The sequence below is a fragment of the Cervus canadensis genome, chromosome 6 (assembly GCF_019320065.1).
Source record: "Cervus canadensis isolate Bull #8, Minnesota chromosome 6, ASM1932006v1, whole genome shotgun sequence".
In the NCBI taxonomy this organism is placed as follows: Eukaryota; Metazoa; Chordata; class Mammalia; order Artiodactyla; family Cervidae; genus Cervus; species Cervus canadensis.
Genome location: NC_057391.1, coordinates 17,928,630 through 17,937,004, shown reverse-complemented (window position 1 = coordinate 17,937,004; position 8,375 = coordinate 17,928,630).

Here is an 8,375-nt window from a genome sequence, read left to right as displayed (position 1 = left end):
TGACAATGGACTTGGATAAATTGTAAATGTATTTTATAAACCTTAGGATAACCACTAAAGTGAAAAAAGAAGAATAACTGATATGGTAAGAAAGCAAAGCATTCAAAATGTTCAATTAAAACCATAAAAGGCAGAAAAAGAGTAGAAGACAAAAATGGAAATAATGAACAAGAGCAACAAAATGGAAAAGAGTAACAAATATGTTAGATAATAATCCAGTTTTATCAATAATCACTTTAAACATGAATGGCCTAAATAAAAAAAATTGAAAGAGATTGTCAGAATGGGTTAAAAAAACAAGGCCTGGGACTTCCCTAGTGGTCCAGTGGCTAAGACTCTGTGCTCCCAAACAGGGGGCCTGGGTTCAATCCCTGGTCAGGGAACTAGATCCCACAAGCTGCAACTACTGGGGCAGCCAAATAAAATAAATAAATAAAAAGCAAGACTCAATTACATATCTACAAGAAGCCCACCTTCAATGTAAAGACACAGATGGATTACAAGTAAAGAGGTGGAAAAGACATTTCATGTTACACTAATCAAAAGAAAGCTGGAGTAGCTGTATTTCAAACAGAGCCAACTTCCAAGCAAGAAAAATTGTCAGAGGAGAAAAACGGGGCCAGCCTTCAACAGTACATGAACTGTGAACTTCCAGATGTTCAAGCTGGATTTAGAAAAGACAGAGGAACCAGAGATCAAATTGCCAACATCCGTTGGATCATAGAAAAAGCAAGAGAGTTCCAGAAAAACATCTACTTCTGCTTTATTGACTATGCTAAAGCCTTTGACTGTGTGGATCACAATAAACTGTGGAAAATTCTTAAAGATATAGGAATACCAGACCACCTTTCCTACCTCCTAAGAAATCTGTATGCAAGTCAAAAAGCAACAATTAGAACCTGACATGGAACAACAGACTGGTTCCAAATTGGGAAAGGAGTACGTCAAGGCTGTATATTGTCACCCTGCTTGTTTAACTTATATGCAGAGTACATCATGCAAAATGCCAGGCTGGATGAAGCACAAGCTGGAATCAAGATTGCTGGGGGAAATATCAATAACCTCAGATACACAGATGACACAACCCTTATGGCAGAAAGTGAAGAAGAACTAAAGAGCCTCTTGATGAAAAGTGAAAGAGGAGGATGGAAAAGCTGGCTTAAAACTTAACATACAAAATCTAAGATCATGGCCTCCAGTCCCATCAGTTCAGTCGCTCAGTCATGTCTGACTCTTTGCGACCCCATGGACTGCAGCACGCCAGGCCTCCCTGTCCATCACCAACTCCTGGAGTTTACTCAAACTCATGTCCACTGAGTTGGTGACATCATCCAACCATCTCATCCTCTGTCGTCCCCTTCTCCCGCCTTCAATCTTTCTCAACATCAGGGTATTTTCAAATGAGTCAGTTCTTCCCATCAGGTGGCCAAATTATTGGAGTTTCAGCTTCAGCATCAGTCCTTCCAATGAATATTCAGGACTGATTTCCTTTAGAATGGACTGGTTGGATCTCCTTGCAGTCCAAGGGACTCTCAAGGTCTTCTCCAGCACCACAGTTCAAAAGCATCAATTCTTCAGCGCTCAGCTTTCTTTATAGCTTCCCATCACTTCATGGCAAATAAATGGGGAAACAATGGAAACAGTGACAGACTTTATTTTCTTGGGCTCCAAAATCACTGCAAATGGTGACTGCAGCCATAAAATTAAAAGACACTTGCTCCTTGGAAGAAAAGCTATAACCAACCTAGAAAGCATATTAAAAAGCAGAGACATTACTTTGCCAACAAAGGTCTGTCTAGTCAAAGCTACGATTTTTCCAGTAGTCATGTATGGATATGAGAGTTGGACTATAAAGAAAGCTCAGTGCAGAAGAATTGATGCTTTTGAACTGTGGTGTTGGAGGAGACTCTTGAGAGTCCATTGGACTGCAAGGAGATCAAAGCAGTCCATCCTAAAGGAAATCAGTCCTGAATATTCATTGGAAGGACTGATGCTGACGCTGAAGCTCCAATACTTTGGTCACCTGATACGAAGAACTGACTCATTGGAAAAGATCCTGCTGCTGGGAAAGACAGAGGGCAGGAGGAGAAGGAGATGACAGAGGATGAGATGGTTGGATGGCATCACCGACTCAATAGACATGAGTTTGAGCAAGCTCCGGGGGTTGGTGATGGACAGGGAAGCCTGATGCATTGCAGTCCACAGGGTCGCAAAGAGTCAGACACGACTGAGCAACTGAACTGAACTGAACACATACTACCCAAAGCAATCTACAGATTTAATGTGGATTTAAATTATCCATGACTAGAACAAATAATCCTAAAATTTATGTGGGCCATAAAAGATCCAGAATTACCAAAGCAATCCTGAAGAAAAAGGACAAAACTGGAGGCATAACCCTCCCAGACCTCAGACAATACTATAAAGATAATACTAATCAAAACAGAGTGGCATTGGCACAAAAACAGACATATGGATCAGTGGAACAGAATAAAGAGCCCAGAAATAAACCCACACACCTACAGTCAATTAATCTTTGACAAAATAGGCAAGGAATACAATGGAAAAAAGTTTCTTCAACAAGTGGTGTTGGGAAAGCAGCATAGTTGCATGTAAATCAATGAAAGTTAGAATACTCTCTCACACCATACAAAAAATAAGCTTAAAATGGATTAAAGACATAAATAAAAGACATGACATCATTAAACTCCTAGAAGGGAAAACAGGCAAAATATTCTCTGACATAAATAGTAGCAATATTTCCTTAGGTCAATATTTCCTTTCCTCCTAAAGCAACAGAAATAAAAGCAAAAATAAACAACTTGACATAATTAAACTTACAAGCTTTTTTACAGCAAAGGAAACCAGAAACAAAACAAAAAGACAACATATAAAACTGAATAAAACATTTGCAAATGATACAACCAAAGGCTTATTTCCAAAATATACAAACAGTTCATGTAACTCAATAACGAAACAACCCAATCAAAAAATGGGCAAAAGGACTAAATCAACATTTCACCAAGGAAGGCTTACAGATGGCCAATAGGCATGTGAAAAGATGCTCAATGTCAGTAATTATTAGAGAGATGCCAATCAAAACTAAGGTATAACCTCACACCAGTCAGAATGACTATCATTAAAATGTCTACAAATAACAAATCCTAGAGAGGGTGTGGAGAAAAGGAAACCCTCCTACACTCCTGGTGGGAGTGTAAACTGGTATACAGTCACTACAAAAAAGTAGGGAAGTCCCTTAAAAAAATAAAAACAGAGTTGCCTTATGATCGAGCAATTCTACTCCTGGGCATATATCCAGAGAAAACTCTACTTTGAAGAGATACATGCACCCCAGTGTTCATAACAGCCAAGACATGGAAGTAAACTAAATGTCTATCAACAGATGAATGGATAAAGAAGATGTGGTATATATTAATATATATACGATGGAATGCTACTCAGCCATAAGAAAGAATGAAATAACACCATTTGCAGCAACATGGATGGACCTAGAGATTATTATTCTAAGTGATGTAAGTCAAAAAGAGAAAGACAAATACCATATGATATCACTTAAATGTAAAATCTAAAGTATGATACAAATGAATTTACTTACCAAATAGAAACAGATTCACAGATATAGAAAACAAACTTACGGTTACCAAAAGGAAAGGGGATGGGGAGGATAAATTAGGAGTTTGGGATTAGCAGATACAAACTACTATATGTGAAATAAATAAATAGTAAGGCCCTTCTTTATAGCACAGGGAATTGTATTAAATATATGTAATAAGCCATAATGGAAAAAATACAAAAAGAAAATACATATATAATGAATAACTGAATCACTTTTCTATATACCAAAAACAACACACATTGTAAATATATATATTTTGTATATAACACAACATTGTAAATCAACTATACTTCAATAAAAAATAAGAAAGAAGGGGAATATTACATAATGATAAAGAAGTTAATTCTCCAAGAAGGCAGAATCTTTGAAGTGTACACCCTAACAACAGAGTATACATGAGAGGAACATATACGAGGGGAAACTTATAAAACCATAAGGAGAAAGAGACAAATCCACTACTCAGCAGGTGAAAATTAATACTGACATAATTGAACTGAACAGCACCATGAATGAACTGAATCTATACATTCCTCTCAAGTTCATGTGTAACTTTCACCAAGATAAGACCACATTCTGGGACATGAAACACACCTTAATAAATATTAAAAGACTGAAGTCATAAGAGATATGCTCTGAGACCACAATGGAATTAAGCTAGAATAACAGAAAAATAGCCAGAAAATCCCCAAATATTTGAAAATTAAATAACATACTTCTGAATAACACCTGGCTTAAAAATATCCCAAGAAAAAATTTAAAATATTTTTAAACTAAATAAATATGAAAACACAATTATAATTTGTGAGATGTAGTAAAAACACTGTAGAAATGTGTAGCATTAAGTGTGTATATTAAAAAAGAAATATCTAAAATCAATAATCTAAGTTTTCCTCAAGAAATTAGAAACAAATTTAATCCAATGTAAGCAGAAAAAGGGAATAATAAAAATCAGAGCAGGAACCAATAAAATTGAAGAAATGGAAATAGAGAAAATCAGCAAAAGCTTCTTTCAAAAGAGCAATAAAATCAATAAACCTCTAGCCAAGCTAACCAATGAAAAAAGGAGACACCAATTACTCTTATCAGAAATGAGAGAGGGGTCATCACTATTGATTCCCATGGACATTAAAATATAAATGAAGGGATATTATAAACAACTCTATGTCCACAAATTCAATAATCTAGATGAAATGAACCAGTTCCTTGAAAGACCTTATCTACCAAAACTCACCCAGAGAGAAGTAGACAATCTGAAATACAGGTCTATACCTACTAAAGAAATTGAATTAGTACTGAGTATTGTTCCAAAATAGAAGGCACCAAATGCAGATGAGTTCACTGGTGAATTTTACCACATATTTAAGGAAGAAATTGACACCAATTCTCTATGATCCCTTCTTGAAAATAGAGAACAGCATTATCCTAGCATCAAGACCAGACAATGATATTACAAGAAAAAATAAACTGCAGACCAGTATCTCCCATGGACACAGATGCAAAAATGCTCAACAAAATATTGGCCAATCAAATCCAATAATGTATACAGAGACTTATACACAGTAACTAAGTGAGATTTACTCCAGGATGCAAAGCTAGTTCAACACTTGAAAGTCAATTAATACAATTTCTTACATCAACATGTTAAAGAAAAATCATGATAACATTAACAGATACAGAAAAAAGTATTTGACAAAATCCAACACCCATTCATTAATTCTAAAAACTTCCAGTAAACTGGGAATAGAAGTGAACTTCCTCAACTTGATAAAGAACATTTATAAAAATCCTATAGCTACATCATACTTAACAATGAGAAACTAGATTCTTTCCACTTAAGATCACGAACAAGGCAAGCCATGTCCTCTTTCATCACTCTTATTCAACATCTTACTCTAAGTCCTTGCTAAGGCAATAATGGCAACCCACTCCAGTATTCTTGCCTGGAAAATCCCATGGACTGAGGATCCTGGTGGGCTACAGTCCAGGGGGTTGCAAAGAGTCAGACACGACTGAGCGACTTCACTTCACTTCACTTAAGGCAATAATAAAAGGAAATAAGAGATGTACAGATTGGGAAGAAAGGAACAAAACTGTTCACAGATGACATGACTGTCTATGAAGAAAATCCCAAAGACTTGACGAAAATCTCCTGGAAATAAAAAGCAACTATAGTAAGACTGCAGGACACAAAACATCTATAAATGTTGATTGCTACCCTGTATATCAATAATGAAAAATTGAATTTTACATTAAAAATACAACACCATTTTATTAGAACCAAAAACTTGGATGTTTAGGAATAAACAAATATGTGCAAGATATATATAAGGAAAAATACAACACTGTTGAAATCAAAGAAGATATAAATAAAGCAAGAGATCTTCCATGTTCATAGATAGAAAATTCTGGAGAAGGCAATGGCACCCCACTCCAGTACTCTTGCCTGGAAAATCCCATGGATGGAGGAGCCTGGTAGGCTGCAGTCCATGGGGTCGCTAAGAGTCAGACACGACTGAGCGACTTCACTTTTCACTTTCATGCATTGGAGAAGGAAATGGCAATCCACTCCAGTGTCCTTGCCTGGAGAATCCAAGGGACAGGGGAGCCTGGTGGGCTGCCGTCTATGGGGTCACACAGAGTCGGACACGACTGAAGCGACTTAGCAGCAGCAGCAGATAGGAAATTCAATACTGTTACCAGCTTTTTCCCAATGTGATCCACAGAGTCAATGCATTTCCAATCAAAATCTCAGCAAGGTATTTTACAGATATCAACAAACTGATTCTAAACTTCACATGGAAAAGCAAGAGGCCAAAATAGCTAACACAACACTGAAAGAGAACAAAGTTGGAGAACAGACAATATTCAATTTCAAGATTTAGTATAAAGCCATTGTAAAAAAGACAGTTTAATATTTGGTGAAAGAATAAATGGGTAGATCAATAGAACAGCATCAAGACCAGAAATAGGCCAATACAATATAGTCAATTGGAATTCAACAAAGGAACAATGGCAATTCAATGGAGAAAGAATATTCTATTAAACAAATAGCGGTGGAATAACAGTACACTCACAGGCCAAAAAAAAAAAGAAAAGAACATCCAAGATCAATTAATACAATACAGCATATTAAAATTAATAGAATAAAGAAGAGAACACACATTCTCATCTTAATAGTCACAGAGAAAGCACTAGAAAAAATAGAAAACCCATTCATGACGAAAGCTCTTATGAATGTCAGAAAGGAATTTCCACAACCTGATAAATTTCCACAATCTACTGTTGACATTATACTTAAAGATGAAAAACTAAGTCTTTTCCCCTAATACTGAGAACAAAGCAAGGGTTTCCATTTTCACTTGCTTGTATTCAAGACTGTACAGCAGGAGGATCACATGTTCTAGTTTTCTAAGTTTTATGGATTTAACTTTGGTACTGCTTACGGAAGATGTGTACTTTGGACATTTGTAAATTAATAACACATCGTATATAGCAATTCCCTGGCAGTCCAGTGGTTGAGACTCTGCCCTCTCACTGCCGAGGGCCTGGGTTTAAACCCTGGTTGGGAAACTAGAATCCCACAAGCTGTGTAGCACGGCAAAAACAACAAAAACCAAACAGCATATGCTAAAGTAAATAAAACTGCCTAAGGTAGAGCTTTTATATTATACATTATCCTTATGAGTGTTGTCAATACGTAGTGGAAAGGACTCTGGTCAGAAATCTGGATTCCATCAATGTCTTATTTTTATATATCTATAAAAAGAGAAAATTGTACTAGAAGTAGTTACACTTTGTCAGGCCCTGTAACTGTGATTATTTCCTTGATTATTTGAAAAATACAACTGAAAAGAAATAAATATCAAAACACCTTAAAAAAAGATTGTACTCGGAAATTCTAGTCAGTGCAATCAGGCAGGGGAAAAAAATAAAAGGCATGCAGATTAAACAGGAAGCAGTAAAACTGTCTTAAACTTGCAGATGACACGATTGTTTATAGAGAAAATCCAACTGGATTATATTTTTATATACAAGCAGAAAACTACTATAAATTGTAATTTTTGAAAAGATACAATTTGGGAATTACCTGACAGTCCAGCAGTTAGGACTCCACATTCTCACTGCCGAGGGCCTGGGTTCAATCCCTGGGTCTGGGAACTAAGATCCCACAAGTTGTGTAGCCCTGGCCAAAAAAAAGATATGATTTACAATAACATCAAAACTTTGACCTTTGACAAAAGATGTAAAAGAACTATACAAAAATTTTTTTGAGAGAAATTAAAAATCTAAATAAATGTAAACCTATACTTTGTTCGAGGGGCAGAAATCTCAGTTTTGTTAAGATGGCAATTCTCTTCCAAATTTATCTACAGATTGAATACAATCCCAGGAAAAATCTCAGCAGGCATGTTTTTTTAATTGACACACTGATCGTAAAATTTATATGGAAATGCAAAGGTCCTGGGAAAGCAAATAGGAAAAGGAGTACGTCAAGGCTGTATATTGTCACCCTGCTTATTTAACTTATATGCAGAGTACATTATGAGAAACGCTGGGCTGGAAGAAGCAGAAGCTGGAATCAAGATATCCAGGAGAAATATCAATAACCTCAGGTATGCAGATGACACCACCCTTATGGCAGAAAGTGAAGATGAACTAAAAAGCCTCTTGATGAAGGTGAAAGAGGAGAGTGAAAAAGTTGGCTTAAAGCTTAACATTCAGAAAACTAAGATCATGG